At 37.9% G+C, this 23,487-nt stretch overlaps 1 long non-coding RNA gene and 1 pseudogene across 1 annotated transcript in view; both read left to right on the top strand.

Moving 5' to 3' along the window:
- Nucleotides 1–23,487, top strand: part of LOC141415531 (uncharacterized) — a 61,222-nt gene that overhangs the window by 13,048 nt on the left and 24,687 nt on the right. The gene's annotated exons all lie outside the window — the stretch shown is intronic.
- On the top strand, nucleotides 13,433–19,030 carry LOC141415530 (cyclin-dependent kinases regulatory subunit 2 pseudogene; annotated as a pseudogene).

Genomic DNA, 23,487 nt, shown 5'->3' with positions numbered 1-23,487 from the left:
ATAGGTCTTTTTAGGGGATGGTGACTAGTGGGAGGGAGGTGGGCATAAGGAAAGGGTGAATGAGGGTGAATATGGTGAACGTTCTTTGTATTCATACATGAAAATAGGAGAATGAAACCTATTGAAATTGTTCTAAGAAGGGGGTAGAGGGAGAAGGATGGAGGGGGTAATCTCACTAAGATATATTATAAGCACATATGTAAATATCACAGTGTATCCCCTGTACAACTAGTATAGGCTAATAAAAAAGGATTTAGTATGTCTTATGGGAAAATACATGGTAAATAAACTTTGTTCAACATTTGTTACAGTGCTGTTTGCTATGAGTTCAATGTTAATGAATAAACATATTATTAAATAAGATGTCCTTAAATGGAAAAACAAAACAAGGTTATATATTGATTGGTTGATTTAAATGTTGTGACCAGACTTGTAGGAACCTGACCTGTGTATCCTCTATGAGCAGCATTGCAGTTTTCTGAATTCAGTATTTGAAGAGACTTTATAGAGTATAGCTGCCATTAATAACATGCACGATTCAACTTTAAGTACATAAAAAATAATGGGAGCTGATACTCACTGTCAGAGACATGAATTACAAAAATGGTAAGGAAGAAAACTAGAATGAACTTTATGTTAGATTGAAATCAGTTTGAACTCATGCCTATATACATATTATATACTATACATATACTATAGATAAAATGTGTGTATCTATGAGAGAGAGAGAAAGAGAGAGTGTGTCTATGTGTATTCCTAGCTCTTTCTACTAAAAGACCTAGGATCAATAGTATCACAATAGCAATAAGCATACTCAGTACATAGAGCTTGGCTTTTAAACATCTTTCTTAGAACGAACCAGTGTTCCCTGGAGATTGATTCATAGGGCTATAGTAGGAAAAGTATTATCTTTTTGTGACAAAACAAAAAATGCTAAAAAGATGGGATATGTCAAACGGACACCAAAGTTAGCTTGAAGAGTCTCCTGATAACAATTTAAAAAACTGTCAATTGGAATTGACAAACTGTCAAATTTGACAATTTAAAAAATAAAATAACTAAAATAATAAATTATAGTCTACTGAATAGGAAACCATGGGTCCATAAAGATGATGTAAATGAATAAATAAGTTGAAAATGTTCTAAATAATAGCATATTTGCATAGTTTTAAAGTGCCTCCCAATCTAAAAAATATTAATTACAAAGAGAACATTGGTGAAGCCTGGCAGACACCACCTTAGTCAGCCATCAAAGTGACCATCATTGCCTCAGAAGCACAAGGCCCTGAGTTCAAACCCCAGTACTGCAAAAACAAATGAACAACAACAATCACCAAAAAGCTCCAAATCTATTTTTTAACTAACCACCATCAGGAATGGGATAGCAGGGATACCAGCTGGGTGTCCTCTAACCCAATTCAGTTCTGACACTATCTGGAGACAGCTTTAGATCCCATAGGGGTCTAAATGGGCTGTACCCAAAACTGTCTCATTTCAGACTCAGTTGCAAGTCCAGAACTTCTGAACAACTGCCTACAAATTGAGGTTCCCAGGGTCTCCTGCTCAGGTTGAATTAGTTTGCTAGTGGAGGTCACAGAGCTCAGGAAAACACCATACTTAACATTTAATGGCTTATTATAAAGGATATTTTTAAAGAATACAAGTAAGCAGGCAGATGAAGAGATCCATTGGGCAAGGTTTGTGAAGATCCAGGACACGAAGTGGGGATGAGCCATTCTCATGGCACCTGGCCACAAACCTCCAGGTGTTCATCAGTTCAGAAGCTCTCCAACTCTCTGAACACTATCCTTTGTTTTATAGAGACTGCATCTCACTATGTTGCCCAGGCTGACCTCAAATTTCTAGACTTCAGTAATCCTCCTGTCTTAGCTTCCAGAGTAACTGGGACTACAGGTGTGCATGTACCACCCAGTTTTCTTTTGCACTTAATTGTTGTTATAATGGTACTGGGGTTTGAACTCAAGCATTCTACTGCTTGAGCCATACCTCTAGCCCTTTTTTGCTTTAGTTATTTTTCAGGTAGGGTATGGCGTTTTTCCCTAGGGCAGGCCTAGGCAGTCCTCCTACCTACAGGGACTGTAGGCATGAGCAACCATGCCAAACTTCCTGGCTGGAGACAGGGTCTCCAAAACTTTTTACACAGGCCTTGAACTGTACTCTTCCTGATCTTGCCTCCCAAGTAACTAGGGTTACAGGCATGAGGCACTGCACCTGGTTCCTTTTGGGTTTATATGGAGACTTTATTGCATAAGCATGATAGAGGTGTGGACAACTACGTTGAAATGCAAAATGTGACTGGACAAAAAAGGTATGATACAGTGCTAATGAACTGTGTGGGCAAACCCGGAAAAATCTGTTCAGATTCATCTTGGCCTTAGTGCAGCAGCATTCCTTCCTGTGGCACCAGGCAGGACATCTTCTGAGATGGGGATCACCAGGGAATTTCTTTTATGGTCAGCTCCAAGACAGAAAGCGGGGGTAGATTCAGGTATATTTTTAGTTTCTATGACCTGCCTTGGGGAAGACAAATCTAGTTTTAATAGCCTGCCTTGGGGAGGAAAAGGAGCAGATAAAGAGAAGGCAGGAGAATGTCACAGAGAAACTTTACTTTCGGAGGCCTAAATTACCCCAAAATTATTTTAGACCCTTAGGAAATAACAAAAGTATGGGAGTAATGAGCCAGGAGCCACAGGTGAGAAACAAAATGAATGTGACTCATATTTGATCAATTTAAGAAACTGGAGTGGGGACTAAGACAATGTAGCAATGTTGATTTCCTGTTTTTTTGGTTTTTTTTTTTGGTGGAACTCAGCTTGAGGCACACCTCCTTAATTTCCTAATTTTGATGGTTACATGTGGTTATGTAATAGAAGGTCCTTGTTTGTATGAAATACACATAAACTTACTCTCCCATGATCCAGGGAGGAAGAAAGCATGCTGTATCATACTTATATTTATATTGTTAGATTTATATTTATAGATTTTCCTCTAAGTTTGTGATTCTTTTAATTTTTCATATCATTAAAATTTAACAAAATGAAGTAGTGATTAGAAGATAAATTAATTTGGTGAGAATATTGTGTTAGTGTAACTTTATTTACAGATGTTGGTAAAATTATTGGGCTAAGCCAGATAGTGACTCAAACCTATAATCCCAGCACTCAGGAAGCAAAGGCAGGAGGATTATGAATTTGAGGCCAGCCTGGGCTATACAGCCAGACCTTTGTCTCAGAAAAAAAATTATTGGGCTGATAACTGGGCACATAATATCAAAATGGAGTAACCCAGATTTCTACAAGATAGCTTATGAAACTCCATACAATACTTTTATAAATAAAACAGAAAAAGTGTTTTCCAGTAAACTGCTAAGTTAAATTCAAAGCTAGTTGAATATTCATAGTAAATAATGCTGATTTTACAAAAGCATCTGAAGTCTTCAGCAGTATACCATTGTACTTTGTAATTGGACTTTGCTTTCTGTCTAATATTTCTGTCAACTTGGAAGACATGAGTCATCTTGATGATATTTAGAAGACTAGCTAATATAGTAGATGACAGGATCATTTAAAAATTCTGTAATGATAAACCAAAGTCAGTCAAGGAATATTTAATAGAAATATGTATACAACCCTTCACTTAGGTATATAAAATCAAACAAATACAAACTAAAGAGACCTGCCTTAACTACTAATAAGTAGTTCAAGTGAAAAAGAAAAGACCTGTAACTTTTAGTTGACTACAAATTTAAGTGGCCTGGCTGCCAAAAAAAAATTTAAGTTTAGGCTTAAATTTATTAAAATAAGTTTACTGTCTATGACAAGAGAAGTTTTTGTACGATAAACTATTCAGAGCACATTGAAAGGACTGTTAAGTTCTGAGAGCCACTTATTAAGAGTTTTTGACAACCAGGGTAAACTCTAAACATACATAAACCATATGAGTCACACCTGAATATAAATTGCTATTTTTTTCAGTGTTTACTATTTACTAGGTTCTATATAGGTACTTTATATCCATTATCTGATTTTATCTCCTCATACCCCTTGAGGTTTTTTTGTTTTGTTTTGCCTAATTTTCAGGTAAGAACATTGGGGCTTTAGAGAAGTTAGGTGTTTTTCATCAGATCATGTAACTAGCAAATGGTGAATTTAGGCTATAAATACAGTCTTAATTATACCATTTGTATTCTTTTCTTTCTTCTTACACTTAATGTTGTTTGTGAAATCCATTCATATTTCTCTGTTTAGGTAAGGCTTGTTGATCCCCCTCAGTTTTTTCCTATTGCAAACAATGCTTCTATAAATATCCTATACATATAAGCACAAGGTTTGCAGCATATATATTCTCATGAGCAGAATTGCTGGATTATTGGAGTCCATGCATCCACAGGGTAGCAAGACAGTGCCAAAATATGTTCCAAAATGTTTCTACCAATTTGTAATCCCACCAATTTCAATTGACCCAAAATTTCATCAATGCTTGGTATTATTAGACTTTTAATTTTTGTCATTTTTGGCAAAGGTATAAATAGTTTCTCATTGTGGCTTGAATTTAAATGTTAGGTACATTTTCCTAATCTTTACTGGCATTTGGATCTTTCTTTTTATGAAGAACCTGATACATTTTCTCCCCATTTTAATTGTGGTAAAATACACATAAAGTAAGAACTACTGTTTTTCCATTTTTAGGTGTACAGTTCAGTGGTATTAAGTGAATGCATACTGCGTTCAGTGGTATTAAGTGAATGCATACTGCTGTACAAACATCACCACCATTCATCTCCAGAATTCTTTTCATTTGGAAACTATATCCATTAATAATTCACCCCTTTGCCTCTGGAAAACACCACTCTACTTTAACTACCTCATATATAAGCAAAATTAAACAATAGTTTTTTTTCTAACAGGTTATGTCACTTATAATGTCTTCAAGTTTCAACAATGTTATAGCCTATATCAGAATTTCCTTTTAAAGGCTGAATGACCTTCCAGTGCATATATATACCAAATTTCATTATTCATTTATCCATCAATGAATACTGGGTTACTTCCACATTTTAGCTATCCATCAATGAATACTGGGTTACTTCCACATTTTAGGTATTGTGAATAATGTTGCTATGAGTATGGTTGTGTAAGTATATCTTTGAGACCCTGTTTTCTTTTCTTTTTGAGCATATATCCAGAAGTGGAACTTCTAGGTTATATAGTCTTTTTAACTTTTTTTGGCAGCACTGGTGTTTGAACTCAGGGCCTCGTGCTTGCCAGGCACTCTACCACTTGAGACACACTTCAAGTCCTGTTTTTAATTTTTTGAGGAGCTGTTATACGGTTTCCTCAGCGGCTGTATCATTTTACACGCCCACCAATAGTGCGTAAGAGTTCCAGCTTCTTCACATTCTCCCTAACACTTGATTTGCATTTCCCTGATGATTAGTGATCCTGAATTTATTTTCATTTGCTCATTGACCATTTGTATATTTGGAGAAACATCTTTTCAAGTTCTTTCCCCAGCTTGAACCAGGTTATTTATGTTGTTGAGTTTTAAGGGTTCTCAATATATTATGGATATTATCCCATATCAGATATATGATTTGAAAATCTTTTCTCTCATTTTGTTGGTTGCCTTTTCATTCTGTTGACAGTGTCTTTTGATGCACATTTAAAAAAATTTTCAGGAAGTCTAATTTATATATATATTTATTTAGTTTCCTATATCTTTGGTGGCATATCAAATTTTTTAAAATATCCAAATCTACCAGGTATTGGAGGCTCATGCCTGCAATCCTAGCTACTCAGGAGGCAGAGATCAGGAGGATTATAGTTTGAGGCCAGTCCAGGTTCACAAGACCCTATGTACAAAATATTCAACAACAACAAAAAGGGCTGGCAGAATGGCTCAAGTGGTAGATAGAGTGCCACCTAGCCTAGCAAGTGTGAGACCCTGAGTTCAAACCCCATTATCACCCCCTCCAAAAAAGAAATCAAAATTGGATCCAAATCCAATGTCATGAAGCATTTGTTCTATATTATATTCAAGTCAGGGATCCATATTGAGCTAATTTTTGGATATGGAGTTAGGTGAGTGTCCAACTTCCTTTTTTGGCACATGGATATTCAGTTTTTGAAAAGAGTGAATGATATGGGCAACCTTGTTGAAAATATTATAACCAGATATCTGAGGGTCTATCTCTGGGATCTATATTCCGTTTCACTGGTTTGTATATATGTCCTTATGATAATACTACCCTATTTTAACTACTGAGAGTTTGCATTAGTCTTGAAATCAGGAAATGTGCATCCTTCAGCTTTGTTCATTTTATTTTCAAGATCTGTGTGGCTATCAGGGTCCCTTGAGATTTCACATGAATTATAAAATGGACTTTTCAATTTCTACAGTATTTGTCATTAAAATTTTGATAGGGATTCCTGAACATGAGATATTATTTCCATTTACCTAAATCTTTTAACTTTAAAAATTAGCATATATCAGTTGTACAGGGGGATTCCTTGTGACATTTACATATGTACTTCCAATGTAACTTTGATTCATCGCCCTCCACCATTCTCCCTCATCTCCCTCGCCCCTTTCTAGAACAATTTTAACAAGTTTCATACATGTATGAAATCTTCTCTGTTTACTGGTATCCACCCCTGAACAGGACCTGTTTTACCTTCCTGTCCTTCATTTTTTAAGTGTGTATTGATTGTTCAAGGGAGGGTTCACACTGGTATTTCACACATGTATATATTGTACTTTAATCAGATTAAGCGCCTCTACTTCTTACTTTCTCTGGAGTCCTGCTCTTCTATTATTCAAGCTTTCAATGCATTTTGTTACACTATTTTCATCACAGATGAAATATATTTCAATATTATTCACTTCTATCATTCCCCTTTCCTCTCCTGCCTCCCTGTAGTTCCCTCAGACAGGCACACTATTACAATCATGGTTTTTCTCTCTCTCGCCCTCTCTCCATATATGTATGTATGTTATGTATGTATGTGTGTGTGTGTATGTATATATATCTGATCATATATGTATTTATGTATATATTTATCTTTTAGGTCTAGCTTCCACATACAAGGGAAAACATGCAACCTTTGTCCTTCTGAGCCTGGCTTTGACATGATGATCTCAAGTTCCATCCATTTACCTGTAAACAACATATTTTCATTCTTTGTGTTTGATTAATACTCCATTGTGTATATATACCACATTTCTTAACCCATTTATCAGTTGCAGGGTATCTGGACTGTTTCCAAAGCTTGGCTATTGTGAATAGTACTACAAGAAACATGGGTCTATAAGTGGCTCTATTGTATCCTATCTTACATTTCTTCAGGAACATGTCCAGGTCAGGTATCACTAGATCAGATGATAAGTCTATTTTTAGTTTTTTGAGGAACTTCTGTAACTGCTTTCCATAGTGGTTGCAGTAACTGATATTTCTTCTAGAAATGTTTGATAGTGTTCACTGCACAATCTTTCACCCCCTTGATTTTTTTTGTGTGTGTGTGTGTGGTGTTGCGGATTTAACCCAAGATCTTGTGCATGCTAGGTAAGCACTCTACAACAGAGCTACACCCCTGGTTAATACACACACAAACACAAAGTATTTGTGACAACATATTTGAAACATTTTAATCTAGTTTTTAATATTTCTTCCCTTTTCTGTGGTACTGTGGTCTGAACTCAGGGTTTTGCACTTGCCAGACAGGCACTGTACTGCTTGAGCCATACCTCCAGTCCTAAAACCCTTTGTGTTTTAGGAATGTGGTTGTTCAGAATGGCTCATTTTATACACAATGCCCATGTGAAATAAGTTTTAGCTGAAATGAAACTCCTTTCAATTAGTCTTCCACACCTTCAACCAGAGGCAGAAACAATAGGAACTAGGTGGTGGAAACAACAAAGGATGACAGAAGTATAGAGAAGGCAAGAGAGAGCAGAGATACAAGGATGAAGAAAGAAGGCAGGTAAGTGCCAGATGAGAAACTTCCTGTCCCGGTTACTGGACAAGTTCCAGGGAGCTGGCCTAGCCTTAAAAATCAAGAGCCCCAAAACCTTTGGCTGGAGAGCTATAACACTAGCTGCTAGAAGAGGTGGTGGTCCCAACACCTGAGACTCACTCAGGAGCTGTAAGACTAGCAGGCACTTTAAGTTGCTGATACACCCTGCTGCTGAAAGCTGAGGGTTACAACAGTATAAAGTGTCAGGGTCACTGATAGTGGTGGTTAAAGCCCAGAGAAATAAGCCTCCAACCCGAGTACCTATAGCCATAAGTCTCTGGCTGTTAAGCCTGGAGCAGTAAGCCTCTTGCTTATGGATGGGAACTGTAGGCCTCTGGGTCTGCCAGTCTAGCCCCTAGGCCTTGGCACTTAAGGGCCCGGGACTGCCAACATTAAAGATCTCGCAGACTCATGATTTGTAACTGGATAGAGCAAAAGAACCCCAGCCAGCTGATTGCTAACAGTCTGATTTAAAACTAGTAACATCCTGGTTCCATAGGTTGAATCAGGTTTATTTTTGCTCTTCTAGTGAGTCATTTCACAGAGAATTTAAACTTATCTATAAGCAAAAATGTTGCTTTCTGCTTTCTCAATAGGATAAAGATGAGGGTCTCTAGCCAAAAGGTAGAATGAAGGGAAGAGACACCAACCCCACTCTAGGGAGGTGTGGTACATTCCGGTGACAGGAAGAGTTGGATGTGACTGATAACATTCCAACAATTTGAGTATGAGGAGCATGTGAGTAAGTCAGGAAGGGACAGTTTTACCACTGAGTATAGCATGTCTACCACATACCATGGTATATGGCCTTGTTAATTCAAGCTACTCAGAAGAGATCCATGGGGCCCTGTATTTTGAGGCTAACTGGATGTAGTAATAGTTCTTGGCGAGGGCCATTGTTTTTACAGCCTTGACTCTGCATACAGTTAAGTCACTTTTTATGTAAGAAAGATAAGTTTTTCTGAATTCAAATCACTATATTGTAACCAGTAAATATCATCTTGTTTATTACAGTCCTAAAGCATATAACCTTCAGCCACTTTAGGGATTAATATAGTGAACAAAGGGAGAAGTCAAAGTGGCAGTTGTTTGTGTAGGAAGAGGCCCTCCAAAGAGGGAATACCCTGGGTATTACTACCAGTACACAGGCACTCATGCAGCATCTCATTTTTCTCATCTATAAATTGATTGGGTTATTTATATTCCTAACATTAACCCAAGACAGTATCTTTGACTTCCGGTGGCTAGATTATCATGATTTTCTGTGAAGGTTTCACATGACACAATATTTTAGATTTAGTTTACCCATGTGTCACTGTAACTATCTAAAATATTGTATGACCTAAAGATGTACTAGATTCATCCATCAATCATTCAATAAGATACTTTAAAGAATCTTTAACATGCCACACTCTGGAGATTCAGTATTAACAAATAAGAAAATTTTAGATGTCAAGTGCCAAAAAAAGAAACAAAACGTAAAAGGAAATAACTAGTAGGAGTTACATAGTTAGGGAAGTCTCTCTGAAAGGTGACATTTGAACTAAGACTTCAAGGGTAAGAATAAGCTAGTTATTAGAAAGAGAAGACATGTATTAATAAAATTAGAGACAAAAAGTGACAATACTAAAATCCAGATGATCAATAGACATTTTGAAAACTTAAACTTATATTTTGATAAACTGCAAAATCTAGACAAAACATATAAATTTCTAGACCACATATGGCCTATCAAAATTGAACCAAGAAGATAAAAAAACACCTAAACTGATCAGTAACAAGCAATGAGATTGAAATAGTAATTAAAAACCTTCCAACAAAGAAAACCCCAAGGTCTGATGGATTCATGGCTGAATTCTATCAGACAAGAACTAATGCAATGCTCCTCAAACTATTTCATAAGATACAAAGGTAAGGAACATTATCAAATATGAATTATGAAGCCAGTATTACCCTAATGGCAAAGCTGGACAAGGATACAACAAAAAAGATTATAGATCAAATTCATTCATGAGGATAGATACAAAAAATCTCAACAAAATACCTGCAAACTGAATTCAACAACACATTAAACAGCACATTAAAAAAGATCATACATCTTGATCAAGTTGGTTTCATTCCAGGGATGCAAGGATGGTTCAACATATGCCAATCAATAAATGTAATATAGAACATAAATGGAAAAAGGATAAAAATTAAATGATTATCTCAAGCAATACAGAGAAAGTCTTTGACAAAATCCAACATCTCTTCATTATGAAATCCCTGAGTAGAAGGAATGTATCTCAACATAATAAAGGCTATAAATGACAGACTATAGCCAATATTATATTGAATGGGGAAAAACTAAAAGCACTTCCTCCAAAATCAGGAAGACGACAAGATAAGGGTGTCCACACTCTCTTTTCTTATTCAATATAGTGCTTAGATTCATAGAGCAATAAGGCAAGACAAAGAAAAGGGATACAAATAGAAAAGGAAGAAGTCAAGTTATCCCTCTTTGTAATGATATGATCCTGTATTTAAAAGACCCTAAGCTGAGTATGATGGCTCAGGCCCTGTAATCCTAGTTTCTTGGGAGGCTGAGATCTGGCTGAGAGTGGGAGGACTGCAGTACCAGGCCTGCTCAGGCAAAAAAGTTAGTGAGACTCCATCTCAATAGAAAAAGCTGGGCAGAGTGGTGCCCACCTGTCATACCACCTATGGCAGGAAGCTTAAATGAGAGGATCATGGTCCAGGGCTGGAGGTGTGGCACAAATAGTAGAGCATCTGTCTAGCAAGCACAAAGCCTTGAGTTCAAACCCCAATAGCATTACCAAAAAGAAAAAAAAAAAAGAACCTAAGAGCTCTTAGATCTAAAACACTTTCAGCAAAGTATATTATAAAATCAACATACAAAAATCATTAGTTTTCTATATACCAATAATGATCAGGCTGAGAAAGAAATCCCATTTTATATAGCCTCAAAAAAATACCTAAGAATAAACTTAACTGAAGAAATGAAGGACCTCTACAGCAAAACTATAAAACATCAAAGAAATTGAAAAAACCTCCTTCCATGTTCACAGATTGGCAGAGCTGCCCTATTTTCCCTCCCCTTCCTTCTCCCTCCCCCTCCCCTCCTCTCCTCTTCTCTTCTTTCCATTTCCCTCACCACTTCTCTCTTTTTGATATTGGGGATTGAACTCAGAGTCTTGTACTTGCAAGGCACGTCCCCAGTCCTGCTTTTAGTTTGTTTTTCAGATAGGTTCAGGCAATTCTTGGACCACTATCCTTCTATCTCTGCTGAGTGGGTGTTTTTCTTTCTTTCTTTCTTTCTTTTTTTGTAATAGGATCTTGCTATTTAGCCCAGATTGGCCTCGAACTCGCTATTCATATAACCCAAACTGGCCTCAAACTTGTGATCCTTCTGCCTCCATCTCCCAAGTGCTGGGATCACAGGTGTGCCCCACATCTGCTTGCCCTGCCTATTTCTCTAATTTCCCTAGACTGTTCTTCCTTGTATTCAATTGTGCTCCAGCCACATTCCCTCCTTTTTGTTCCCTGAATACAATAAAGCTTTTTCCTGTGTGGGCCTTTGCATTTCATGTGTACAATACTCTTTCAACTCTTTTGTGTGTCCAGTATCCTCTCTCTTATAAAGAGACTAGTCATTGGATGTAGGGCTCACCCTAATCTATTGGCATCATTCAAACTTGATTACATCTTTGAAGATCTTTAGTCCAAATGGGGTCACAGGTACTGGGGCTTAGGACTTGAACTTATCTTTTTGGGGCAGATGACACAATCCAGCCCACTATAGATAAATGTTAATGTGCGATTAAAATCTATTCTTACTGTCTTTTATGTCTGAATCTGTTACTCAGAGGATGAAGCTAGAGATCACCTTCCCTAGGCTTCCTGGGTGTTTTGGATAAGAAGTAAGTCTCCCCCAATGAGAGACTCAAAAGATTTGCATGGAAACTTGGAAGGTAGAGTCTATGTCTCACATAATAGTGGTAGTTAATGTCTGAGCTTTAGCAGATGGGAGTTTTTGTGGTGGCTGGACACTACTATCAACTATCTGGTCCCTTTGGGGCTATGAGACAGCTGTAAGTTCAATAGGGATTCTCTGTAGCTTTTTGAGATCTGGTAGTAGCAGCATCCTGAATTGAAAATGTAGGAGTAAACAACTGGAACCCATTCTTCAATCATGCTAGTGATCTGTAAGCACCGAATTCCTGCATTAGAACTCAGAAATATAAGAATATATACATTTTTTTGGCAGTACTGGGGTTTGAACTTAGGGCCTCACACTTGCTAGGAAAGCACTGTACCACTTGAGTCACTCCTCCAGCCCTCTATTATTTTTATTGATCTTTGCCAAGAATAGAAAATGTTTTCATAAGAAATGTTACTGCGAGCTGGGTGCTGGTGGCTCGTGCCTGTCACCCTAGCTACTCAGGAGGCAGAGATTAGGAGGATCACAGTTAGAGGCCAGCCTGCCCCACCCCCCAAAGAACGAAATAAAAAAGCTAAGACCCTATCACAAAAAATACCCAGCACAAAAAAAGGATTGCTGGGGTAGCTCAAGTGATAAGAGTGTCTGCCTAGCAAGCATGAGGCCCTGAGTTCAGACCACAATACCACACACAAAAAAGTTATTGTGACAAAAGCAGATAATTAAAGGTTAAAGGAATGCCTTGGGATTCCCCCCCCCCCAAACAAACCCAGAAACTCACATGGTAGGCGAACACTCTCATCACTAAGTGACACCCCCAGCCCAGAGATTTTCATTCTTTAATTTCAACTTCCAGTTGTTCATTACTACAGTATAAAAACTGCTTTCTGGTTTTTTTTTTTTTTTTGAGACAAGGTCTATGTTGCCCAGGCTGGCTTCATACTTTTGGGCTAAAGAAATTCTGTCTCAGCCTCTGAGTGGCTGGAAGTTTAGATGTACCTGTCACCACTGTACCTGGCTTACTTTTTGTATCTTTACATTTAAAAAGTTTTTAGGCAACATCCAAGTGAATTTTGCAAAAACCCAAATCTGATAATCTCTAAGTTCACTGCAGTAGATGACCATTGCATGTAATGTGATTTTGGATATGCTTAAGTTTATATGTCATCTTTTTCTATTAATTTTCAGTCCCATCTGTTGTTTGTTCCTTTTTTCCCTTTTATCTCCCCTGTCTTCTGGATTAATCAAATGGTTTTTGTTCCACTTTATCTCTTTTGCTCATTTTATTAAACACAATGATTTGTTATTTTATTGGCTGTCTTGAGGTGTATACTATACATCTCAATTTATCATACTCCACTAGTTCATGTAGAGTTTAAGAACTTTATATAATAGTGTAGGTATATTTTCCACTAATCTTTGTGTTGTTGTCATATACTTTACAAATGTTATAAAACCCACAATACATTGTTATTGAAGAGTAACTTATCTTTTGTAGAATTTTTGTGGTTTTTTGCTTTGTTTTTGCATTTGCTTTTTTTTTTTTTTTTTTGGCACATGGTCTCACTCACTCAGGCTGGTCTAGAACTCAATAGGTATCCCAGACTGGCCTTGAACTTGCCTCCACCTCCTATGTGTTGGGGTTACAGGCATGTACCACCATGCCCACCTTGACAAGATTTATTTAGCAACAAAAAATCAAATATAGGGGTTGGTGGGGTGACTCAAGTGGTAGAACACCTTTTTAGCAAGAGTTCCTGAGTTCAAACCCCAGTACTGCCAAAAGAAGTCAAATATATTTCCCTATATAATTTGCTATTCCTACATTCTTCATTCCTTTGTCTACACAATGATCCATATTTTATCTGCTGTCATTTTCTTTCTGTCTGAAGGACTTCCATTAACATTTATTTGTAGCATATGTCTTCTGGTGATGAATTATTTTGTCTTTTCCTTGTCTGAAAAATTCTTGTTTTACATTAATTTTTGAAAAACTTTTCAATAGGTGTACAATGCTTGGTTTAGAACTGCTCCTTCTCTGGGCTCTTCTCCATTTTCTGAGGCAAGGCCATTTTGTGTAGTCTACCCAATGTCCTATGAATCATGTGAATTTTGAGTTTGGCAGGTGGAAAGACATACTATTCCCAATCTTGTGTGAATCTCAGACACTGTAACCTCTAATTCTTTGGGCTGGTTATTCCTCTGGCCTCATATAGTTTCCTCATATGCATGTATGCACTAGCCAAGAATGCTGCTAGATAATGAAGATGGAGCCCCTCCATGCAGATACACAGAGTTCTCACTCTGTGCTGCTTTGTTCTCTTTGGTCTTTCAGGTTCATCTCTAACTCAAGGAGGGTGGCAAGCTCTGCCTGGGTTTCTCTTCTTTACTCTGTGGTCTGGAAACTTTTAACAAGACAATAAACTAGGGCAAGACTAGGGCTCACCTCATTTGTTTCCCACCTCTCAGGGATCACTGTCCTTTGTTGCTTGATGTCCAGTGTTTTGGAAACTGTTGTTTCAGGTGGGTGGTATGGAGCCCTTGGTGACCACAGTAGTTTTAACAACGTGCTGAGTAGGGTAGTGTGAAGGGGAAGTTAAGTCTTCCTATCAAGAAGAGGAGAAATAAGAGTTGTAGCTAGAGGGAATATGATTTTAAGGGGTTTTGCGGCTTTCTTTTTCTTCTTCTTTTTGGTGGTACTGGGGTTTGAACTCAGGGCTTGAGCCTGCCTGCAGGACGGCTTTCTTTCTTTATATTAAACATAGCAGAGTATATTTGATGTTGATGAGAATGACCTTGTTGAAAAGGAGAGTGACAAAGCAGGAGAAAGAGATAGAAGATTGAAGCTTTTGTGAAGACAAAGGATAAGATCCAGAGCATAAGTTCAGACTGGAGTTGCCAGGCCAAAAAAATTTTTCCTTGGTAACTATGAATATGAATAGAGATGAAAGAATCAGCAGTGGTAAAAAGAAGTAACTCTTGTCTGATTACCTCTACTTTTCCTGGAAAAATGAGGACATTTCTTTAGTTGAGAATAGACTGAGAGGAGAGACTCAGGAGGTGTGTAAAAGGAGTCGGGAGATAGAAAAATTTTCTATCTCCAAGCTGTGAAACAATTATTTTAGAAATGCTAACTCACTAGAAAAATCTGCCCTGCTTAGCAGTGCCAAGTGCCCACTTGAGGTTTACGATCACGAATTTAAAGTAAAACCAGCAAACAATACCAGTTGCTTGGGTGCTAATACAAAGAAGACATTTAGATTCAATTGGAATGAGGCTTTGTGGTAAGTATGATAGAGGGAAATGAGGCAAAGGAATCAAGTTTTTGCTAGCATATGATTTTGATGATACATCATAAAAATCAAATGGTGTGTTTGGATGAAGTAGTGGAATTGAAAGCAGGAAATGAGCACATAATTTATAGGAACATGCCAAGAGAAAGAAGCCAAATCTCAGACAACTGAGTAACAAAATAAGTCATAGTTAATAGATTATAAAAATAATAAGGTAAAACATTTAGGATTCTATACATAAATGATGAATTAATGAAAGAGCTGCTCTTCCTTCTATTAGAATGTCAATTAATAAATGAAGAAGTAATTGTGGCAATGAAAATCACCATTTGGCAAACACCACAGGAATAAATGCTGTAGACAAGAATTACTGATGAGTGCTAAAGTTAACAGGCAAATGATAAAGTATCCCCGCACTAATTACTTAACTTTCAAGAAAAAAATTATAACTGCAGTAAAGAAACTACCTTTTATACAAGTGATCAAAGTTAACATTACCACTTAGAATAAGACATGGACATCATGTACCTCCTGGTACATGGGCCACAGCACCCATTCTGTGGCATTCTTACCAAAAATGCATCTCAATTTAAAATCATGAGAATACATTATCTGAATTGAAGATCATTATGTAAAATAACTGACTTATATTCTTCAAAGTGTCAAATTTATGAGACAAAGATGGAGGAATATCCTAGATTGGAGAGATGGAGAAGACATGACTACTAAATGGTATGTGGGACCTTGGACTGATTCCCGAGCAGAAAAGGATGAAAGTTTTTTGGCACACTTAGTGCAGTTTGAATATGGTCTGTTAATTAGTTCATAGTATTGTAGCTTTCTTAATTTCTTAATTTTGATAATTATGATTATTAGCTGCTATGACTATGTAAGATTTTAACAGCAGAGAAGTTGGATGAAGGATATAATGAAATTAAGCATACTGGTTTTGAGATTTATTTGTAACTCTAAAATTATTTCAAAATAAAAACCTAACAAAAAGTCATTGGGTTAGTGGATTTAGAGATCTCAGTGAAATTAAATATTGCTAAGGATAGGAAAAATTTCTTGGCCAGTAATGAAGGAGCAAAAAAATTCATTCTTGAATGTGGATGTGGTAGTCAGTGCCTATAATCCTGCACTTGGGAGGCTGAGGCATGAGGATCTCGATTCCTAGGCCAATCTCTGCTACATAATGAGATACTAACCCTAAAAAGCAAGACAAACAAATAAAAGACAAATAACCCAATTAAAAATGGGCAAGTAGGGGTCCCAGCTGTTTTCCTGGCCTATGGAGGATGTGTGGCCTTCTGTTCCTGCTCTTCACGCTCTTTGTTTTCTGACTCTCTGTATACCGGCATGATGGCCCACAAGCAGATTTGCTACTTGGACAAGTACTTCAACAAGCACTGCAAGTATTGGCATGTCATGTTACCTAGAGAACTTTCTTAACAAGTACCGAAAAGTCATCTTATGTCTGAAGAGGAGTGGAGGAGACTGGGTGTCCCAACATTCTGGGCTGGGTCCATTACATGATCCTTGAGTCAGAACCACATATTCTTCTCTTCAGATAGCCTCTTCCAAAAGTAAACAAAAATAAAATATATCTGTATCATCAATTAAATCTTTTTCAAATTCAGTATGTATGTATAAATACTATCAAGTAGTATGCAGTGAATACTTGAGAATGTACAAATCATTGACCTATACCTGTACATGAGCTATATTCTTCACAGCAACAGAGCTCAGTTAAATGCATCATTTAAAATGATGAACAGAACACAAGCAGGGAAGAAACAATGACAAAGGAACTAGTGTCCTTTGAAAGTGTGACAGCAACCCATGCAGGTATTGTTAGATAACTGTAATGAGATGGTGGATAAGTAACAGCTCAACTGTGGCAAAAGTCTCAAGAGTGGTGGCTTACCAGGGACAGGAAAAAATGCCTGGGCTGCAGTGAAGAAGAAACAAAGTTTCTTCCTGGTCCTAAGATCTAAGAGATAATATAAGAAATAATTTGTCTTTTAAGAGTACTTCAAGGACGGGATTCTTAGGATACCAGATTATAATTTTTTTTTGTTATACTGGAGTTTGAACTCAGGGCCTCACAGTTGCTAGGTAGATGCTCTACCTTGAGCCACTTTGCTAGTCCCCAGATTACAATTCTTAGAATATCCAGTATTCTTAGGATAACCAGATTACAATTAAGGTAAGGAGTTGTGGTACAATGAAGATCATATAATAAGCTTATATCACAATGAGTAGTATAGAAGGAAAAAGGTTTTATCCATATTTGAAGGATAAAAAGGATATATGCTATAATAGACCAATATAATCTTTCCCTGTGTAGAAATAGGCTTCTTTTGAATGTATTCTGTTATAATTTTAAATTTAATTACTTTGTTAACATATTCTCTTATAAAACTGTTACAAATGCCATGCAGAAACAAAGTAGAAATTCAGGTGATCCAAAGAACCCAAAACCAAAAACTGAACTTAAACATCAAAAATACTGACATTAACTACCTAAATTCATGAACCTTGCAACGTAACACCATCTTAAACTAGGCAATATAGGTATCTTCCATACAGTACAGTGCTATAACTTCAGTATTTCTGAAATTTCAATATACACATATTTCTGTATAAATGGGCAACTGAAGCCAAAAGGAAAGTAAGGCAAAAAGGGGGACTTAAATATTGGAATATTGCATCTCGGCTGCACAAAACTTTGAACAGATTACAAAACACATCTCTCACTATGCTCTGAATTGACTGAGCTCAGCTGGTCACTTCTCTCTCTGGATCTCTCCTGTGTGTTTGCATGAAATGACAGCCGATGCTACATTGGACTGAATATTCAACACGGTTCATTCACATAGCTGATGGGTGAAACTGGTTATTGGTTGGGAGTTCCCTGGGAGGCCGTCAACTAGAATGCTTACATGTAAACTCTCTAAGGTGGCTTCAACTTCTCTGCACATGGAGCTCTTAGGGTTTTTTTTTTTTTTTGAAACAAGTTCTCACTATGTAGCCAAGGCTGGCCTCCAACTTGCAATCCTCCTGCTTCTACCTCCTGAGTGCTAGGATTACAAGGACTTTTTACATGACAGTTGATTTCCCTCAGAGAAGTTCCAAGAAGAAAAAAGTCAAAGCTGTCCATCTCTTAAGGCCTAGGGTCGTTCTCCTGTGTTCAACTGATCAAAGAATACCCTGAACCCATCTAGACTCAAGGGACAGGGCCACAATCTTACCTCTTCGGTGAGAAAAAGGTTTAAGACTCTTTGGCCATCTAGGCCATAAATAATTAAAAATTTTCTTACATACAAAATATATTCCCCTTAAGGCTGGGAACATATTAGAGGTAGAAGGCATGATGCATAAGGCCCTGGGTTCAATCCTCAATACCACACACACATTTATTCTCACTATGGCATCAACTCCAAGTCTAGCATATCATCGTCTACATCAGGTCCAGGTGTGGTTCCTCAAGTACAGTTCTTCTCAATCTGAGTCTGAAGACATATAAACTATGAGACAAGTTAGTTGCTTCCTGCTCACAAGTAGAATAACAATTGACATTTTTATACAATAAAGAAGAAAATATGAGGCAGATTATAGTAAATCTGAACTCTAGCTGGCACATATTACCAATTCCTTGATTAGCGTTTAAGTCAACTGTGTTCTTGTTTCCATTCTGAGGCAGCTTTACTTCTTCATAAGCAATAAGCTTTTATTTCCATCTCGGAATCTTTCCAGATTGTTTCCTACCACTAAAAGGCTGATAATCCAGAGGCCTCTTTTGTTTTGGGTTTTGTTTTTTTTTTTTCATTTTTCTTTTATTATTCATATGTGCATACAAGGCTTGGTTCATTTCTCCCCACTGCCCCCACCCCCTCCCTTACCACCCACTCCACCCCCTCCCTCAATACCCAGCAGAAACTATTTTGCCCTTATTTCTAATTTTGTTGTAGAGAGAATATCAGCAATGATAGGAAGGAACAAGGGTTTTTGCTGGTTGAGATAAGGATAGCTATACAGGGCATTGACTCACATTGATTTCCTGTGCGTGGGTGTTACCTTCTAGGTTAATTCTTTTTGATCTAACCTTTTCTCTAGTACCTGTTCCCCTTTTCCTATTGGCCTCATTTGCTTTAAGGTATCTGCTTTAGTTTCTCTGCATTAAGGGCAACAAATGCTAGCTAGTTTTTTAGGTGTCTTACCTATCCTCATCCCTCCCTTGTGTGCTCTCACTTTTATCATGTGCTCATAGTCCAATCCCCTTGTTGTGTTTGCCCTTGATCTAATGTCCACATATGAGGGAGAACATACGATTTTTGGTTTTTTGAGCCAGGCTAACCTCACTCAGAATGATGTTCTCCAATTCCATCCATTTATTGGGTTTTGTTCTTATCCCTTTAGAATCAAGTTGGTACATACAGTTCCTTGTTAATTTTTTTGTACATTTCTTACAATCAGTTTTACTAGACAAAAGTATGCACATTTGTTGCTGAGATAAGCCTTCTCTTTCTTAGCTGCCAATGAGGCTGTGGCACATTGCCCTTCAGATCCTTGAGAGTCAGCACCATCCCTAGCCATAAAGGAAATGCAAATCAAAACCACATTAAGATTCCACCTCACTTCACATCAAGAACACAAACAGCAAATGTTGGGGAGGATGTGAGGAAAAAGGAACTCTCATTCACTGCTGGTGGAAATGTAGGCTAGTACAACTACTATGGAAAACTGTATGGAGGCTCCTTAAAGAACTAAAAGTAGAACTGCCATATGATCCAGCAATACAACTCCTACGGATATACCTGAAGGAATATGAGTCAGCTTACAACAAAGGCACTTGCACACCCATGTTTATTACAGCTCTGTTTTATTTAATATTTATATACATGTAAATATTGCAAGGAAACTCCCTATCTAGCTACCTTTATCTCAAACAAGCTAAAATGTCCTATTTTTCTTTTTATCTTTTCTCTTTCTTCTTGTACAAAATCGCAGGAGGGCAGAATGGGTCCTGCCCAGAAGGCAGAGCTGGCACCAGTGGGAAGGGGTAGGTGATGGGGAAAGGGGGTAGGAGGGTGAATACGGTGCAAAAAATAAGTACACATGTATATAAATGCAAAAATGATACCTGTTCAAACTATTCCAGGAACTGCAAGTGGAGAATAAAGGAGAATAGTGGAGGGGGAGAAATCAAGTATGATATACTTGATACATAGTAAGAACTTTTGTAAATGCCACAATGTACCCCCACCCAGCACAACAGTAAAAGAAAAAAATAATAAAGCTTCCTTTAAAAGAAAAAAAAGGTCCTTAAGAGTCAGGCTAGGTGTGGTGATGGTCATGACTCTGATCTCAGCTACTGAGAAGGCAGAGGTAGAGGGATCATGGTTGGTTCAAGGCCAGCCTAAGCAAAATTAATGCAAGACTTTTTTTCTTTGTGGTGCTAGGGCTTGAACTCAGGACCTTCACCTTGAGCCACTCCACCAGCCCAATTTTTTTGTGATAGGGTTTCTTAAGATTGTTCTCACGCACTATTTGCCTGGGCTGGCTTCGAACTGCTATCCTCCTGCTCTCTGCCTCCTGAGTAGCTTAGGATTACAGCGTGAAGCACTGGTGCCCAGTGCAAGACCCCTTCTGGAAAACCAAAAGCAAAAGGCTTGAGTGTGTGGCTCTACAATAAAAGGGCTGGGGGCGTGGTGTAAGGTGCTTGCCTAGGAAGGCCTTGAGTTCAATTCTCAATACCACCTGCCAAAAAAATTCTTAAAAGTCCCAATATAACGGAGGAGAGGGCACAAAAGACATACCCTTTCATAGCTTTCTTAGGCATTCCCATAAATCTTTGAGGTCATGAAGAGTCTTATATAGCCACACCCTTGAGATCTTTATCTTGAAGTTTTACTTTATTGGTAGGCCTTTGGATTTGGTCCTTGTTTTGAAGCCACTAATTGCTTTTCAGCTCTTGCTGGGAAAAACTAGAATTGAGAGTTTTAATTTTGAATCCAGAAATTGCTGGCTCCTTCATATTTTCTTTAAATTCTGCTGAAAACTGAAGATTTTTGTTAGTTTATCTCTTTCTTCCTATAGTCTATGGTACACAGTTAAGAGAAACCAATTGTAAATTTCTATATTGTGTCTGAAAAACCTTCCCAGTTAGATCTACCTTCATTAGGTTCCTTTTCCATGCTACTACAGGCAACAATGTTGCTAAACTTTGTCATTTCATAACAATAATCCCTTTTTCCTCAGCTTCCATAACATTTTTCTCCCACTGCTTCAATCTCTCACCAAGACTTTGATCATTAATAGGTTACTTGGGGCCTCTCTGCCTCCCCCTGGTGCCAAAAAACCAGTATCACATGCTTTGGTGTTTTTTATTACAGCATTACCTTCCTTCCAATTAAGAAATTTTGGGACTGGGGCATAGCTCAACTGGTGGAGCACCTGCTCAGCAAGTGTAAACCCCTGGGTTTAGTCCCTGTTCCTGCATTTACTTTGGTTTACGGCTTTATAACAAAACATTTCAAAATTTAGTAGCTTAAAATTCTAATTTCCTCCAAATTCCTATGTTGAAACCTAATCACCAATGGGAAGGTATTTGGAGGTAGAGCAGCTGGGAGGTTATCAGGTCATGGGTGAGAACCCTCATGAACGGTATTAGGGTTAGGGCCCTATAAAAGAGGTTTTGGCTAGGCATTTTGGCAATTGAGAGGCTGAGGCTAACTGGGCTATATACTAAGACCCCATCTGAAAAACAATGTCTTGACCCTTCCACCAAGGGCTGGGGCATGGCTCAAGTGCAAGGCCGAGTTCAAACCCCAGTACTGCCGAAAAAAAAAAAAAGTCACAATCCTTCCACGACGTAAAGACATGACTAGAAGATGCCATCCATGTACCAGAAAACAGGCCCTCACAGATACTCAATTTGTGGGTGCCTCACTCTTGGACTTCTCAGTCTTTAGAGTGGTGAGAAATAAACCTATTATTGTTTATAAGCTCCCCCCATCCCCATTTTATTGTATTTTGTTAATGCAGCCTGAAAGAACTAAGATGCCTGGGTAGTTCTTACTTAGGATCTCACATGAAGTCGCAAAGAGAATGCAATTGAGTTTAGAGTCGTATGAAGACTTACTTGACTGAGACAGATACCCAAAAATGGTTCACTTACATGGCCTACAGATGCTTTTGGCTAAGTTGAGGTCATCAACCAAAGACCTACAGGTCTTGCCATTCTTACAAGATGACAATCTCAGAGTACTTATTACACATGGCAGTTAGCTTCCCCCAGAGGAAACATTCCAAGAGGACAAAAGAGGAAGTTGCCAATTGCTAGGTTCAGGTTTAGAAAGTATCATTTTTATCATGTTCTTATTGACCAAAAATGTTCACAGAGCCACCCACACTCAAGAGGAATAACAGACCCCACTACTTTTTTTTTTTTGAGCCACTCCACCAGCCTGTTCTTTGTGGTTTTTTCTTTTCTTTGTTTCTTTTTTTGAGATACGGTCTCACAAAAGCCTTAGGCTGGCTTTGAACCATGTTTCTCCTGATCCCTGCCTCCTTAATTGCTAGGATTACAGGCATGAGCCACTGGCGCCAAGCAACATTTCTTGACAGAATGTCAAAGAATTCCCAGCCAAATGAGAAGGGAAAGTTAAGAATATTTGTGCCATGTATTTTACATAAGTATATTTGTGTTATCAAAACAACTAGACCAATGGTTCATACCTATTATCCTAGCTACTTTGGAGGCTGAGATAAGGAGAATCATAGTTTCAGGCCAGCTCAGGCAAAAAAGTTCCGATCTCAATGGAAAAAAGCTGGGCACAGTGGCACATACTTGTCATCCCAGTGAATTTGAGAAGCATAAAATAGGAGACTCATGGTCCAGGCTAGCTTGGGCAAAAACAAGATCCTATGTCCAAAATAACCAGAGCAAAAAGGTACAGGCAGTATAGTACCTGCCTAGCAAGCACAAAGCCCTGAGTTGAAAACCCTGTACTGGAAAGAGTAGGAAATACTCTGGAGTTAGTAGGTATAGGAAAGAACTTTCTCAACGAAACCCCGGCAGCACAGCAACTAAGAGATAGCATAGATAAATGGGACCTCATAAAACTAAAAAGCTTCTGTTCATCAAAAGAAATGGTCTCTAAACTGAAGAGAACACCCACAGAGTGGGAGAAAATATTTGCCAATTATACATCAG

Source organism: Castor canadensis, chromosome 13 (assembly GCF_047511655.1).
Source record: "Castor canadensis chromosome 13, mCasCan1.hap1v2, whole genome shotgun sequence".
NCBI classification, from domain to species: Eukaryota; Metazoa; Chordata; class Mammalia; order Rodentia; family Castoridae; genus Castor; species Castor canadensis.
This window is presented reverse-complemented; position numbering and strand designations above follow the sequence as displayed.